At 39.1% G+C, this 18154-nt stretch overlaps 1 protein-coding gene across 6 annotated transcripts in view; it reads left to right on the top strand.

Annotated features, from left to right (window-relative positions):
- The window catches only part of ITPRID1 (ITPR interacting domain containing 1), a 121403-nt gene that overhangs the window by 63498 nt on the left and 39751 nt on the right, over window positions 1-18154 (top strand). The window lies entirely within an intron of this gene.

The following is an 18154-nucleotide window of genomic DNA, read 5'->3' as shown; positions in this document are numbered from 1 at the left end:
GCATATGATTTAAACTACAGTTAACAGTTTGGTGACCATCTTATGGTGATGGGTCTCAGGTAGTATTTTTTCTTTTTCTTTTTTTTAATATTTTATATGCTACAAGTTAAATTTTTTAATACAAGTTTCTAACCCTCAACTTCCCACAAAGAAAAAAAAAAAATAGAGAAAGCCTAAGTGTACATGGTATAAACGATGGCAATCTAGATGATAAGAGACGTCTGGTTTTTCCTTCTTTTTCTTCTCTGTATTTGCTAATTTGTCCACAACAAAATAAATAATCACTCAACCAAGATAATGCTAAATGTTCATTTTTACAAATTGGGTGTATTTGGGGATTGAGTGAGAGCTAAATTATTTAAGTTCTGCTAATAGGATTTTTCTCCAAAGCAGATTTGAAAAAAAGGTAGTTTTGAAGAGATCTCTTATATTCTGTCTCCTAGTTGGCCTTGCAGTCTTCCTCATCAGTACCACTAAATTCTGTTTATTCTCTTTCAATTTCTCATTCTCATTCTGTCCCTCTCTCTTATCTCCCTGCTATTTCAAAGGCACTGACATCCTAATTTAGAAGAACACCAAAAACAGCCCATTCTCTTTTTTTAAGCAGGCAAATTCCGCAGTCCCTACAACTATTCCTCCTTTTTCTTCTCAACCTATAAGCTCTCCCTATATGCTATTGCTAGCCTTGGTAAATAACACCTCTACAGGACTCACCTGGAAAACCCCTAACCATTTGCTTATGCCTCTCTCCTTTACACTAAATTGTGCTCTGCTTGAGAGTAGGAATCTTGTCTCGTTTACCTGCCATCACCATGCCTCGCACAGTGCCTGACCCATCAGGGAACCCCATGCATGACACCATCTAAACTTCTCTTACCTTAGCTGGAAGAGTTTCTATTCGAATTCACCAGTGGTGATTTAATGTTGCAATGGTGGACTGTGGGCAGAGTATAATGATTATCTTAAAATGCAGCACATGGTATTTTTAATGATTTTACTGGCATGCATTTCAGTATTTGTAAATTAGGACTATATCCAATATGTATCTTCCTTTCAAATCTATGAATTGGTGCTTTCTTTTTGCAAGTTGCACTTAGTCCTAAGTAATGTAGACTTAATTTATTTTGGTTTTGCACACATTCCAGCAACATCTCTCAGACAGTTGTTTTCCCTGAATATATACGGAGTCTGTTGCTTAGTTCCATATTCTTATCAATTACAATTATTATTAGGAAGCAGTTTGTTGTTAATTAACAATTTACATTTGGTACCCACTTTTGCAGTGTCCTGAGCCATTTCAATTACATTATTTAATATAATCACCATACCACTCTTTCCTCTTTAGAGATAAAACATCAACAGATTAAGCAACTTGCCTGGGTTTACACAGCTGGCAAAAAAGAAGGACCAAAATTTGGGTCAAGATCTTTTGAATTCAAATCTAGCTCTCCTTCCATACTGAATTCATTCATTCAGTGAATATTTAATGAGCGCTTAAACATGTAAGAACCTGGTCTAGGTGCTGGGGATACAAATCAAAGCAAAACAGAAGTTAGTCTCATGGAGCTTGTGAATTTCAGGAGAAACCAATTAATTATTGAATTAAAATTGCAATGTGTCACAAAGGAAAGCAGGAGATAAATTGAAATCTACTAACACCCAGAAAAAAGCCAAGTGCAGATTTGCGTGCCTTGCTAAAGCATCCCTTTAAATTCTTGGCAACATTTATTGAGCGCTTACTCCATGCCAGATGCCATTCCAGGCACTTTACATGTGTTACTGCGTTGAATTCTCCCTTGGAGGTGGATTTGATCACTACTCTTCCCATTGCACAGATGAGGACACTGAGGTGGCGAGATGGTGTAACTGCCCTCAGCCACACACCCCAGAGCCCCTGACTGCCTTTCGTTTCTGGCTGGCTTCTGAATTAACTTTGAGACGATGCACCTGATCATAAGCTCTTAGCACTTGCCTTAACTTCTAGCACAGAAAAGCTATTTCGGCAACGAAATTGCTCAAAGATTAACTTAGATGACGAGACTCAGAAGATACTGGTTTCCGTGGTAATTTACACATGACTCTACTTTACCATCTACAGTTTCATACTTGGATTGTCGCCACTGGCCTCCCCGATGATGTAGGTTGCTAACTTGGAGGTAAAAAATGAACTCCACTGGCACTGAGAAGAGGATCTGGAGTGCCCATCTCTTTTGTTGTTTGTTTGGTTTGGGTGGTGTTCCTTGTTTTCAGAGAATTAGCACGCAGGGAAGAGGGATAGCCAGACTAAAGGGAACTGACTGATCACCGGTGACTGCCTGCTCACGAAAACAGATTAGGACCAGCGCTCTGGGGGAGCCCAAGCCTCAGTGGTCCTGTCCCTTGGCTCAGTCGCCTGGCCTCCATTTGAGTCCAATTGCTTAATTTTCTACGCGCCCCACGAAAGGCAATTCCCATGCTGCTCTGTGTCTTCTTTATATTTCTCCGTAATGCCGTCTCTGGCTGTTTAACGGCAGCAGGCTTTATGATAAGGGTTGTTGTTTGTTTTTTCCTTCCTTGGCAGTAGGCAAAGACTTAATTTTAAAAGACACACTCAAACTCAAACAGCCCTGAACGACTTACACAGGAAAGCAGGGTGTTTTCTGGGCTTGTTTTTGAAATATTACAATTTTTTTATTAGGCAATTTTATCATTGTTATAAATAAGTAATTGTACTGGGGAGAAGGGATAATCCTTATTTAATTAAATTCATCTATACTCCCAGGTTGGCAGCAACAAGACATATGTGAGACTAATACCCACAGCCTGCCTCTTTGCATGTGCAATTAAAAATTCACTCTACAGTAGCACTGGCACTTTAGTGTTGCTTTTGGCATTTACAAATTCTTTTATTTTGTGACTTTTTTTTTTTACCATACACATATGCTGGAGCAGATGTTGCTTATTTGTTGTTTATTCAAATCTGTAGGCTCTGGCAGCTAACTCCATTGTTCGGTAATGAAGCTTTATTCACTGTCCTGTATTAGGACCCAGCGCCTGCACGAGAGGCTGCCTTGGTTCCCAGTAGGACGCCACAGTTATTGCCCTTGTAGTTGGCTGTTTATAGTTGGAAGCTTGCATCCGGGGAAGGAAACCACCACAACAAAGAACTGGGTGGTTATGGTCGGTCGGTTGGTCGGGGTTAGTGGGAGGGAAGAGGCGGGAAGGTCACCTTGCAATGCTCTGCTCTCGGTGGTCCCCCCACCCCCACCCCGGTGGTCTCAGCCTGGCTCCCGGACTCTGCTGCTTTGGGAGTTTGGTGTCTGAAGCTCCTTCTCTGGCTTCTTTTCTTCCTTGACTTTCTCTCTCCCTTTCCAGTTATTTCATTCATTTGCAAGCAAGGCATCTTTGGTGACTCCCCACCCACACCCCAGTCCCTTATTTTCAGCGCGGCTCCCCTGCCCACTGCCCCTATCCCCACTGGCCGTCAGGGATGCCTTAAAGGCCAAGGTCAGCCAGAGGACCTCTGTCCAGCAGAAAACTCTTTCTTCCGTGTGTTACACCCTCATGCCTTCTTTCCTCATCCACATACTGTTTCTGGCTGTCCGTGTCTTGGGGGAAGCCGCACTTCATAAAGTCGAGAATGTCAGGTCCACATTGACCAAAATAAAGACCTGCTGATCCTTAGAGCTCCAATGCCAATTTTGCCTTCTGGAAAACCCCTGTCTTGGCCAGGAGGCAATCAATCAGAGATGTAACCACCTCCATCTGGCACATTATGACATGGAACCTCACTATTAACACATTTGTGATTCATCTTGTCCCAACGAGTAGTGCCAGGGATCAAACCACATCCTCCCTCCCCGTGGCAGCTGGGAGCACTCTAGCTTCCCAGCATGCGGAGTTAACACATTGGCTCCTGTGACATCGCAAGTAACAATTCTTTTAATTATCACACCTTCCCTCCCTCTCCCCACCCACTCCACAGACATTTTGGCACCATGGGGATATTTTGCAGCCGGCAATCAGTACTTTTCTTAATTGACTGAGTATGTTCTAATGGTGCGAAGCCTGGTATTATCCATGACGGAAAGAAAGGGGCAGTTGCTTGATGCAAAGTTCAGTAGATACAACACCCTACACATTTTTGGTAGCTTTTGTGTCTTTAAGGATGCTGTCATGTTTATTCATATTTTTTTTTAATTATTTTCTCAGTTGTCTCTGTATGAATGTGAATCTCCTTAGGATGGAATTCAAGGGCTGTCCCACTCTGGCCCTAGTCCATCCTGTGGTCTCGCTTCCTCTCCCATCGCCTGTACTGCATGTACTGGGTTGTTCAGTGCCCTCCAGCATTCCCCACATTTCCATCTCTGCAGTGCATTGCTTCTTTTTCACGGAATCCACCCAATCTCCTATTCCACCTGCCAAATATCACCCATCCTCAGTGTCTCGGTTTGGTGATGACTCTTGTCTCACTTCCTGCAAGAAACCTGTTTCCTGGGGATATACCTTCTTCATTGCTCCCCTAAATTTTGACATATGCCTTTACTCCAAGCCTTGACACAGTTTTCCTTGAATTGTAGTTAGCTGGAGTAAGACACATGTCCCTAATAAGACTATTACTTCTTTTAAAGATTCTCTCCATGCATTTCATATCTAAGGATTGGCATCACTTCTACAGAGGGGTGAGCATGGAGAATGGGTTTCAGGGATAAACAGATATCTTCACTGAGCATTCAGTGTGCCAAGCACTCTACAAAGCACTTTACATTCTTAATTAATCCTCAAAACAGCCATGGGGGTAGGTGGATTTTACTACCATTTTATAGATGAGAAAACCGAGCTCAGAGAGGATAAGTAATCTGGATCAATCTAGCTCAGATAGTGAGGGATGGAGTTGGGGTTCACAGTTCTGTCTGACTTCAATCTTTTATTTTTACTAAAACACTCCTCTGTTTCCCTAGCAAAAATTTTAACGTTGTTATGTTAAAATCGCCAAGATGCCCCCATAATCTAAAAAGGTAGGTAGAAGTCGAGTGATAATTCAATAGAGAAAACACTGCTATATCTCCAAGGAAATATTAAAATCAAAGTATACTCACATGGTTGAAATCGTCCACACCAACAAAGGGAACAAAATAAAGTTTATGACTTAACCAAGAATTGAGTCTATTTAAATTCAGACTTAATCATTATAATAATTATTATTATTATGTTAATATTATAATATTATTATTCAAAACCCCACAGAACTATGCTAGATATGAAAATAAACAGGAACGTTCTTCACCATGCCCCTTATAAAATATTTTGGTTTAACAAGAGATGTGTTTCAAAGTGTTTTCAGAAGATAGTTCATGCCAGGTATGAAACCAAGAACACTTTATGTCATTTTAGCCCGAGAGATTGTTTTGGAAGGAGATTCCAAAATCAGTCTTTCACTGACGTTTTCCATCCTGGATTGGTGATCCTGCAGGGAAGGGAGGGCGTGGCCAAGGTAGTTGATGGAAGCAAAAATGAAGGAAGGACAGTAAGAGGATGTGTTTCAGATGCTCTTTCTCTTGTGTTTTATCTCCTATTCCTACCCCAGCTCCACCCTCCCATTTCTCCTCTACTCCTTTCTGTGTCCCTTTGGTCATCGTCCAAGCGCTCCTGTAAAACCTTTCAAGGTGAAACAAGGCCATTAATTAACAAGGCCATTAATCAAGAAACTAGGCCATTAATTAAAAGGAGGGGTGTGTGTGTGCGTGCGTGCGTGTGTGTGTGTGTGTGTGTGTGTGTTTAAAGTTCCAGGTTATATGAGGTAGTCTGAAGATCAGTGGCTTGGGAAAGCACAAGGGGGAAGTCATAGCTTCCCAGCTCCTTTTCCACTCCCTGTCAGAAGAAAGTTCCAATTCTTGTCTGGTGTAGCAAACAGCATTCTGTAAGCACGAGGCTCTAGAAAAGGTTGAGCAAACAGGGTACCCCAGTGAAAAGGAAACCCGTGCTAGAAAAGGCTTGGAGGCTTAGGATTTTTCCTTCCGTAACTGATCGTATTCTGGTTGTTCTCCTCATCTTGGAAGGAGAGTTGGCATCTCCCCCTCCCGGCCTTCCCTGGCAAGTTGAAGCCAGAGGTAAGGCTCATTCTTCTTCCTGGGTAGAGAGGTTAGAGAGAGGCACAGGGCCAGAGCAGCTGAGATTTTGATTGGTTTCTTCCACTGCCAACTCTAGTCAGCTTCTGGTGCCCACACAGACGTCAACAATCGTATCTGACATGGTCTATTTCCTGCAGCATGTGCAATTTGCCCACCTGCATGGCAGTCCCACAGGTTTAACCTTGATCAGGGTCTGATGCTGTAACCAATGGGCTTTACAGTTTATTTTATAAAATATATCACGGTATGAAGTTATAGATACTCCCTTTGCATTAAATGATTCTCTTTTAAAAATCTGTAGAAATGGTCTCCAGGGAATTTCAAAATTCAATTTTTTATCATTGTTTCTATTATTTTAATGAATAATACTGAGTATACATTCTTATATTCTGAATGAGAAGGTTTTTTCAAAAACCATTATTTGCTCTTTGTTAACTGGAAAGTGAACAAATTATGATTTCCTAGCAGTTGGAAGACCCTGACACATATACCCTTTTAACCTAGTGGGTGCCTGACCCCTACTAGAAGCTGCAAACGGTTTGTTCAATGGGTGAATGAGATGAACAAAAATTTCCCAGGAGCTGTACTTCTATTTATGATAAAAAGACTTCGAGCTCGTCCGGAAATGTCTGCAATGATACAAGACAGATGGACGGACAGAAACTCATGATGGCCAATCCCCTGAGGCTGAAATGAAACCGAGGTCACACAGATAAAACTTTGCAAAGATAATGCAATCCACTATCATAGGCTTCTGTTGGTCTGACATGATGTGGAAAAAGAGCTTTGAATTTAGAGAAAGAAAAGATTTTTTGTGTCCATCAGACTCTCATTTTCAATTATTTATATCAACTATTGTATCAACAAAGGAGTTCATCAGGGAAATGTAAACTGGAGGTTTACATAGAGATACTGAAAAAGAGATATGGACCAAGATATTTCTGGGAAAGTATTTTTTTTCTTGTTGTTTATTTTCCGGTGTGATTAGTGCCAACTCTTTCATACTTTCCAATACCTTCTCAATTTTTTTTTAAAAGATTTTATTTATTTATTTGACAGACAGAGAGCACGAGTAGGCAGAGAGGCAGGCAGAGAGAGAGGGGTAGGAAGCAGGCTCCCTGCCAAGCAGAGAGCCCGATATGGGGCTCGATCCCAGGACCCTGGGATCATGACCCGAGCCAAAGGCAGAGGCTTTAACCCACTGAGCTACCCAGGCGCCCCCTCAATTTTTTTTTTTAAGTAAAACTTTACCTCATGTAGACTAGCAAATGTAATAATTTCAGTTTACTCTTGGCATCTACCCTTACAGTAATTTCCATTCTTTTTTCCTCTGGTTGGGACGATTTCTAAGCCTGCTATGAAGAGTCAACCTTGAGATTTTTTTTCTTTTGTTTTTTTCTTGGGTTAGATTCTCTCTTTCCTAGAGCTCAAGTCTTCTCTCTTTGAATTCTCCATTTTTGTTTTGTTGTTTTGTTTTGTTCATAGAACATCCTCCACTGATTTCATTAGATAAAAAGGATGTAGAATCAGAGAACAAAGTTCTGCCCTCACTGTGCCATTCCCATCAGATGGTGGCCCTTTCATGCCTGGTGCATAGTTGTCATGCTAGGATATCTTGGCAACATCACCTTGGAAAATCCTTTTGGTTTTATCTTCATTGGATCTCCAGTTTTGTTTTTGTTTTTGTTTGGTACTTCTCTGTCTTGATGGAGGTCTTAACTTTGATGGAAGGATATTTCTAGTAACTTCTTCAGATGTATGCAAAAAGGGTAAATTTCTTAATTGTGTATCTGAAAATGTCTTTATCCTGCCCTCACACTTGATTAATAAATCGGCTCAGCATCAAATTCTATGTTCATTTCCTGCAAAAATCTGAAGGCTTTCCTCCACTGTTTTCTTGCTTCCGGTGTTAAACTGTTAAGAAGTCTAAAGCCAAGTTCAACCCTGTTTTATTTTTCTGTCTTGTTAGAAATTTAAAGATTTTCTCATTGTTTCTAGTGTTCTGAAATTTCATGATATGTGTGAGCCTATTTCTATACACTGGACTCAGTGTCCAGGGTCCATTTTAATCATAAATACATGCCTTCGATTTCAAATTATTTGTTAATAATTTTTAACACGTTTTTCTCATTCTGAAAATTCAATAATTTGCATATTGGCACTAACAAACTAGTCTTCTGCTTTTCTCAGATTTGCTCTCCTGTTTACCTTTTCTAAAAAGTTGGATTGAATCTTTGTTGGCGCCCTAATTTTTTTTTTATACTTCTCTGTCTCGCGTGATGCCTTCCTCTGATGGAGGAATATCTCTAGTAGCTTACTAAGACATATGCTATTTTTTTTTAAGATTTTATTTATTTATTTGACAAAAAGAGACATAGCCACAGCCACAGTGAGAGAAGCAACACAAGCAGGGAGAGTTAGTGAGGGAGACGCAGGCCCCCTGCTGAACAGAGAGCCTGATGTGGGGCTCAAACCCAGGACCCTGAAATCATGACCTGAGTCAAAGGCAATCACTTAATGACTGAGCCACCCAGGAGCCCCGACACATGCTATTCTTAAAGTTAGGTGTTTGCGTCTCCTTCTTGTTCTCCCCTCATGCGTTTTTAATTTATTCTTCAATTTATTTTTATAATAACTTTATTGAGATATACTTTATATATGACAAAATTCACCCTTATAATATGTACCAATTCAAGGGTTTTAGTGTATTCACAGTTGTGTGCATAACCACCATCACTAATTTTAGAAGACTTTCATCGCCCCCCCCAAAATAAGCTCCATACCCATTATCAGTCACCTCTTCATTTCTGATGCTCTCGCTCCCTATGACAATTGCTAATCTACTTTTTAGTTTAGTGTCAGTTCTGGCCATTTCATGTCATGGAATTGTACAATTTGTGATCTTCTGTAACTGACTTCTTTCACTTAGCATAACACTTTCGAGTTTCATCCACGATGTAGCATGTATCCATACTTTATTCCTTTTGCTATTGATGAATAATATCCTAATACATGGATATGTCACATTTAATTTATCCATTCATCAGCTGATAGACATCTGGGTAGTTCCCACATTTTGGCTATTATGAATATGCTTCTTTGAACATTTATGTATAAGGTTTTGTGTAGACATACATTTTTATTCCTCTGGGAATATACCTAGGAGTGAGATTACTGGGCCATATGGTAGCTCTCTGTTTAACATTTTGAACAATTGTCAGATCGTTTCCCAAAGCAGCTATGCCATTTCATAGTCCTACCGGAGACCTGCCACACAGGTTCAATAGTGACAGTTCTCTAGGAAGGAGGCTTTTGCATTCCTTTTGTTTTCTCCAGTAAGTGCTAGAGCTGTAGGTTTTCATAGCTCTCATTACTCCAGGGGTCCTGGGTTTTAGAGCTAATGTAGATAGAGCTAGGGAGATGATGACATGATTAAGGTAGGATAAGATGTCACAAAATGCATTGTTCTTACTTATATTCAGCTACCTTTTTCTTTAATATATATTCCTTAGATTGTTGCAGGACTTTGGTTAATTTCTAGAGTTCTGAAAGAGTCAATTTTGACAATTATTGCCAGTGTTCATGTTACTTTCATGGAGTAACAGGGTTTGGAGGTGTAGAAGTACTTCTCTCCTTTTATTATGTCTTTGTAATAAAACATTTCTTTACTGGAGCTTTAGTAGGATAATTAAAAGAAAAAAACTATGTGTTCATTCTAACATTTTAGTCCAGTCCTACGTTTGTGTTATTTTTCAGTAACAATGGATTTTAAATTTGCTACTAGTGGAATATCAGGTAGTAAGACACACCAGAAGGAAATATATTCTTAGTCAAGGCCATCTTTATTTTAAATTCCCATATGATCAGCAGTCTGTTTTGTTTCCGTCTGAAGCCAGATCCAGTGGTTATGTTTATATTTATGTTATATACCCAATAACACTCTGGACATTTCTGAATTTGAAAAATGATTCCTCAGAAATTCAGGTATCTTTTTTTTTTAAATATTTCATATGCAGGTATCATTTTGAACTCTTTGTTGCCCTTTGTACAACATAAAGATATTAAGTTACATTGGTGTCCTTGTCAGTTAGTAAGGGATCGATATTTTCTAGCTCATAGGTTTGTTCTTCACATCACCTGTGCGATTGCTCAAGCAGTCAGGCTTAGTATCTTTTTTAAGTTCCAGACTTTGGCTCAGAGAAGTTAAGTGACTTGCCAGAGAATAATCCGTTACTGTGCACCAAGTTTAGGCACTGAATCCTGGTCTCCTATATGAAAAAGTTTAGAGATTTCTTCAATACATCATCCAGTGTCCTTGCTCCCAGGTAGGATGGAGTGTTCAGTCATTGTTTAGTATCAAACATCCAATGCTTAAAGTACCGATACAACCTCCAAGATCTTCTTAAGCATCTAAGATAAGGGGCTGGGGAGATGAGTCCAGGGATGTGTCCAATAAAGGATCCTTTACCAGGGAAGGCTGGAAGTAGATACCTTTGCTTTTGGAGGGGAGGAGGGCATGGAAGGGACTATGAGACTTGAGCTCGTTCGCTTATCTGAAAAATAATTCTGCACCAGGGCTGCGGCTTTATACCTTTTCTAACCATTTAACAAATATTTATTAGGCACCCGTTGTGTGTCCAGAGCTGTAAATAATACCGACAATGCCTCTACAAAAAGAAAAGATGACATATAATTAATAGGTATATATGCCTCATGAATACAGTAATTTTCTCTGTTTTCATTTTCATCAATTTCCATGATACAGCGGTTCAACACTGTATCCCCAGATCCTTAGGACATATGCAGATCCTGGTACATAATTGGTGTTCAATAAATATTTATGGAATTAATTAACTAACAAGATCATTTTAGATTTTTTAAAGGTTATAAAAATATAAAATGGGCTAATATAGTTTAGAGTGTCCTGGTCCATGGAGGTATATTTTATTGGATAATTAAGGAATGTTTTCTGAGGAGACAGTATCAGACACCATTGTCACCTGACTTTAGAGCAGTCATTGCTTCTATTTTGAAACCAACTCCAGAAAGAACCACTGAGAAAACTCCTGACTTAGCAGCTGCTTTTCTGCTTTTGGATCACGAGGAATCCTGAATTGTCCTTTCTTGTCCCCTGGCGTAGAATGGCAGGGATGGACACTGGATCTCACTGAGGGTCCACTGCTAATAGTGTCCATCCCCATCATCCAAGGGACTAGATAGATATTTTAGCTATAAGCTGCGGGCTTGAAAATGTAACTTAGTTCAGGTTAATCTTAGATTAATTTTTGAAAGGAGAATAAGATAGCTTCCAGGACAGATATATTGATTAGCAAAATTGTAGAAGTTACCATCGTCCAGAATTAACCCTTAGAAAAATAAAATGATAGGGGTTCACCAAATACATACGGCCAATATATTCTCATTTCTTCTTTGGGTGTGGATATTGGACTGACTGGAGATAACACCAAAAATTGGATATGTGTGCTTTTTGGAAAAAGGTCAGGTCACATGTATTATTTGTGTGACCAATGATAAGTTATCTGAGGCCCACAAACCTCAATGTTCCTATTTTCATGATGGGCATGACAAAGTTTACCTAACTTGGCAGTTGCAAGAATGCGAGAGGACATGTAGGGAACATCACAAGCAGTAACAGCAAACAGGAATGGTAGCTATTAGTACTATTGTTATGAATATGGATTCATCCCACAGATCATTTGCAAATCCTCTTCTGTCATTTCTATGAACAAAGATATAAAGACATGATCAGTGATTATCAATGTATCGTCCTTACTTGTTTAAGGAAAATGAAACATTAACTGATTTAAAAAATGGAAATCCTTTCTCTAATGCTTATGAGTAAAGCATGTGTAATTGCTTCCACTTTAAACTTGAGGTAAGATCAAGACTGTTATTAGTAATACTCTAAGTATCGAAATAAAGATCCGGACTGTTACTAGTAATATTCTAAGTATCGAAGTAAAAACTAATACAAGTAGTATGTTAAAGTGTCCTGGGAATTCTAACTCAGTATTCTGTTAAGAGGCCTGCTTTGACAGTGTTACAAAATGCCTCTTATAATACAGACATGTAAATTGTTGGAATTCTTGCAAATTTCAAGAACTGTGGTTTGTTATCAGTATATTAATAGCATCATCTTTAATGGATCATGGCTTTCGATTGTGGCATTTCTTGATTTTTTAAAAATGTAAGTCATTGTTAATTTATTTTTCTTTATTATATTTATGGTAAGCCCTTCAGGGCCCAGTGATAAATATTTACGTATCCGGGCTTTTTGCTTTCAATAATCAGATTTTTTTAACAGGCAGGTTCTAGAGCTCAGTTATGAATCATCGTTACTGTTCGTTTCAGAAACTCACCTTGGGGGAAGGTTTGTGTTAAAGTGTTTTATTAAGATGTATTCCCAGAAAAAAACAAACAAACAAACATAGGGGACTGAGGAGTGAGACTGTGATGAGAAGGAGGTAATACACTTTTTAACACACCCTTCCACACAGCAACAAAGATCTAATTTTTTTCATCATCTCATTGAGTCCACAGGCAGTACCTGTTATTTTAGCTCTGAAAATAGCTAGTAGCTTAAGTCACACAGTAGATTCCCCCAGATAACCGGAAGAGTAGTTTTCAATGGCTTTTTTCTGATTTCCTCTGTGCCCAAAGCAAGAAACAGCATGAGGATTATGCACAAGTGAATGAGACAAAAAACACAAGACCAGGAAGGTTTCTAAAATGCATATGCAACAGCATAAACACATTAGCTTGTCTTTCAAACAACTGTCAGACTCCCCAACTTCCCCTGCCTTCTTTTTTGCCTTCAAAATCTGTGCAATCCATTGATAAATGCAATGATTTTAATCTTGGTGGTTTGTGTTGATGGTGTCACTGGCCTGGTCATGTTCCAATCTAGATAATTATGTCTGCTCTTCCTCCCGGCCCCTGTTGCTTCTGTTCTGAGTGGCATTCTTCTTTCTTTTTAAACCAACTGCTTCTGGGCACCACTGTGGGATGGGAAAGAGCTGCAGGGAGCTGCCCCAGAGATAGGTGTGGATCAGGTGTGCCTGTCCTGGCACAATTGGTCTATTGACTTGTTCAATATATAGAGCATTTGGCATCTTGCAGGAAGAAAGGCCTAGAGAAGATCTTATCATTACTACCCTCAGCAGATGCAAAGCATTGCTCTCATTAGGATGGAGATAACACCAATGATTAAGAATTGGTAGACCTTTGCGGAGAGGGTGATTTGTGTAAAGGAGTTTCTCTGTCTCAAGTGTTCATTGAGAACCTATAATGAAATCAGCCTTACAGTTAGGTTGCCCAAAGGTATCCTACTTCTGTGCAGTATTAAGGATTTCTAAGTTAAGCAAGATGGGCATTGAAATACCAACCAGGTATCCCCAACAATTTAATTGAAAGAAAATGTGTTATTAGCACAAAATCAGAACCATCTTGCTTTTTGTGAAGAAAACTTCATTGTGAGTAGAAATTAAGAGATCACACAAATTATTTCAGAGAAAAGTCATCCCAATTGGTCTCCTCCATCAACAGTTGTTCTTTGGGCAAGTCCTTTACTTTCCAAGTAATTCAATGTCTCATTTTCTTTCTTTCCTTTTTTAAGATTTTATTTGTTCATTTGACAGAGGGACAGAGCAAGCACAAGCAGGGGAAGCGACTGAGGGAGAGGGAGAAGCAGGCTCCCCACTGAGCAAGGAGCCCAAAGTGGGCATCAATTCCAGGGTACTGGGATCATGACCTGTGCCAAAGGCAAATGCTTAACTCGCTGAGCCACCCAGGTGCCCCCAGTGTCTCATTTCCTAAGGAAAAAAAGAAATACCATACGATCTGGTGATTTTCTGATTTATGGTTGTGCCCCCCTCCAGTTTTTGCAGTAGGACACTATCTAAAATAAATTCAGTTAACTTGGTTGAGGGAATGGAGATAAAATAGCTGGATTTCAGGAAAAAAAAATATTTGACTTCTTCAGAAGAGATATGCTTAAAATTATTTCTAACAACACAAATCACTGCAGGAGAAGAAAATATAGTCTCTTTTCTATTTTAGCAAGGGAAATGGTGGGAAAAGAACTTCAGAAGCACACTTATATTTATTGTGGTTTCAGAGATTGTATGTCTCTTCAGACATTCCATGCTTGTTGTAGCCTTCCAGTCATCCTAAGGAAGCCTGGAGAAGGCAGAAGCCATGTTGCTTACAGACGTTAGGAATTATCATTCCCTCTTGAACACCTTAGTGCTACAGGTGCAAGGGCTGTGATGTCCCTACCAAGATCAATAGTGTAACCAGTTCTCCAAACCCGAGAGCTTTTCTGCTTTGTGTTTATCTTTCTAGTCACCGCACAATTTGCCCCTCTTCCCCTACAATAGAACCAATAGCCCGTAACAAATAACTGGGGCTGCTCATGGGACAAGTGTCCATGATTCCTTGGAGTTCCGTCTCATGTCCTTTTCTTCTGAGATAACAATCCTATTGGAGGGATCAGGGTGTTGTCACCTCTGGGTACCCACATTTCACAAAACCTTTGGTCAAGAAAGGTGAGGGACAGAATGGTTTTTTTTTTTTTTGTTTTTTTTTTTTTGCTTATCCATTGTTCACTTCCAAGACAAAACGCCTCCAGGAGATTCTTCTCCTAAGAGAAGGTAGACATGATGTTGGAAAAGGTCTTGAGCCAAGAAAGCCAAAGGGAGCCAAAAAAAGGCCAGAAGCAGATTTTCAGAAACTTGCCTTCCTTAATTGGGCTATAATGTAGAACACCATAATTATAGTTGAGGATCAAGACTTACCCACAGTTATTTCTAAATTGTGAATGAGGAAATCAGTACTCATAAAAGTTAAGGAACTTGCTCAAGTTCACCCAGCTGGCAAGTATTGGCATCAGGACAAAGCCCAGAACTTTCTGACTCCAAATGGCATGCTCTGCCCAGATTCCATGCTGTAAATAACTGTATTATAAAATGTGCTTTGCTGATGCAGATTGCATTCTATTAGAAGCCAAAATGGATAAGATGGTTTATCACATGAAATCGCAAAGTATTTCAGAAGTCACTCTGGACTACCCAACTGCCCATTGCCTTATATATAGTATGGCAGAGAGAGTAAATCCCTCCTCCCACTGTTCCCTGTCTCTGTGTTTGCCACTGTCTTCTCCCAATTTCTAAAATATACTCACATTATCTTTAATATTTTCATTTTAACCATAATATCTTATTAGTATTTTATTTTATTTTATTTAAGATTTTTATTTATTTATTTGACAGACAGAGATCATGAGTAGGCAGAGAAGCAGGCAGAGAGAGAGAGGAGGAAGCAGGCTCCCTGCTGAGCAGAGAGCCCCATGCGGGGCTCGATCCCAGGACCCTGGGATCATGACCTGAGCCAAAGGCAGAGGCTTTAACCCACTGAGCCACCCAGGTACCCCTTTATTAGTATTTTTAAAGAGATTTAGTTCCCCTTTCCTTTTCTTTGTCTGTAAATACATGCAAAGTATTCTTTCTCTATCTCCGTAGGCTTCGGGGAACCATGTTGAGCCAATATGCATGCTCATGTTAGATATTTAAAGGCAGAATTGGGGTCATGCTTATCTTCAGGCAATCAAATTTTTGTCATTATAAGATAATGGGCTTAATGTCTACATCTCTAGGCCAACCCTCGTACTTTCACAGAGGGGGAAACAAAGGCTCATGATGTTAGTGATTTGCTCCAAGTGCAATGAGTGATAAGCTCCAAGTGATAATTAGTTAAAACCAGGCCCAAGACTCTCAGTTTTGAATCTTCAATTCTAGTTATTTAATGATTAACAAATTCTCTGTATAACACGATCCTAATTTATTCTTTGTTGAAACTCTATGTACCAAGCCAAGGTTAAGCCGGTAATTCCACTATACCACAGCATTTTGAGGTTAAGAATAGTGTCTGACTTCTCTTCAATACCCATAATTTACCTTAGTGCCTGGCTTGGAGCAAATATTTAAAAATACGTATGTTGGCGACCAAACAGGTTTTTAAATAAAGCGTATTCTTTAAATATTTAAAAAACCAGAGTAGACGTTTCTTAGGATGTCTTTTTAAAAATATTTTCCTCAAAAAATAAAAATAAAAAATAAAAGTTTTTTCCTTTAGGAACTTATTTTATAAATGCTTAATCAAAATAAAATGATCTCACCTTAAATTAAAACACTATATTTCAGATTCAGCTACACTAAATATTAATAAGAAGTTTATTTACAGATATTTAGTGATGATAAAAACCTTCAGAAAACTTTGCTCAGACTTCTTTATCTATGGCTCAATCTGTGATTTTTCCAGTGTTAAAAGGAGCCCAAGTTGATTCTAAAATCAAAGAACAGACAGAAGTTCAAGTGGGTTGTAATCTTGGCAAAAACATGTTCTACCAAGGGAGAAAAAAAAAAAAGAATTCAGCCTCCAAATCTGTTACTGTGCATGCGTCTTCTGGTTTTCCTTTCGTGTGAGCAGAGTCCAGGAAAAAAAATCATAGCATCACATAAAGCAATCGAGGATATTTCATGCAACTAAAGATATAAAAATTGCTTGTTTGACATGAGACCGACTGCATGACTCCTTTTGAAAGGGCGATTTGCAAATAGGCTACCTTATGACCACAATTATATTTTAAGTTTGGGTGATAACCTTATGTTCTGAGAACTGCCATTGTAACATTTCATTTATTTATTTATTTATTTTTATATTATCATATTTTTTTAATAATGTGATGTTCATCACCATACAGTACATCATTAGTTTTTGATGCAGTGTTCCAAGATTCATTGTTCGTGTACAACACTCAGTGCTCCAGCAATCCATGCCCTCCTTATTACTGATCACTGATCTCACCCATCCACCCACCCCCTGCCCTTCTGAAACCCTCAGTTTGTTTCTCAGAGTCCATAGTCTCTCTTGGTTCCTCTTCCACTCCGATTTCTGCCCTTCATTTAATTGTCCTCCATGCCATTAGTAACATTTTAAATTGCGGTCACCAAACTGGTGCTACTAGATAGAAATAAGTTTTCCTAATACATTTCTTGTTTCTATTTTACTATTTACAGATCTGTGGTTGACCTTTCCGTTTGTTATCATGTTTCCCTTTGCTGTCATGAATACTGCAAAGAACAGCTTTATTTGAGTTCCCTCCTGTAGTGATTTCTCTTCTGAATAGTTTTTAACACTTGAATCCAGTTTTCCCATGTCAATGAAATCATGCTCTACTGGAGCAGCCAGTGCTGTTGGGGCCCCAGATAAAAGGGCTTAGTTTTAAATGTGCCCCTGAACTCTTGTTATAAGGCAGCTTATTCTTTGTAAGGGCCACTAACATCAAAGTTCATTTTCAGAACATTGGACTGAGCTTCGGAGAGGAGAGGCATGGTTCTATTCGCCATGTATCACCTGCATCTAGTACACTAACACACAGTTTGCCCTCAATAGGTAAATATTTGTGGAATGAATGAACAATTAGGGCAGGCTTCTTCTAGAAGATAGCTAATCATCAGTTTTAAGATGATTTTTATTGCTTAAGAGGCATATTTTGTGAATTGTGTGTTTCTAAAAAAACATAGCTTTGGAAAAATATCCTGGGATATTTTTCATTGCTATCAAATTAAATAATAAGGCAGTATTAGAATTTTTTTTGTTATTTAATTTTTTAATTTTTATTTTCACATTTTTTTTTATAAACATGTATTTTTATCCCCAGGGGTACAGGTCTGTGAATCGCCAGGTTTACACACTTCACAGCACGCACCAAAGCACATACCCTCCCCAATGTCCATAACCCCACCCCCCTTCTCCCAACCCCCCCTCCCCCAGCAACCCTCAGTTTGTTTTGTGAGATTAAGAGTCACTTATGGTTTGTCTCCCTTCCAATCCCATCTTGTTTCATTGATTCTTCTCCTACCCACTTAAGCCCCCATGTTGCATCACCACTTCCTCATATCAGGGAGATCATATGATAGTTGTCTTTCTCTGCTTGACTTATTTCGCTAAGCATGATACGCTCT

This window comes from Mustela erminea, chromosome 11, assembly GCF_009829155.1.
Source record: "Mustela erminea isolate mMusErm1 chromosome 11, mMusErm1.Pri, whole genome shotgun sequence".
In the NCBI taxonomy this organism is placed as follows: domain Eukaryota; kingdom Metazoa; phylum Chordata; class Mammalia; order Carnivora; family Mustelidae; genus Mustela; species Mustela erminea.
This window is presented reverse-complemented; position numbering and strand designations above follow the sequence as displayed.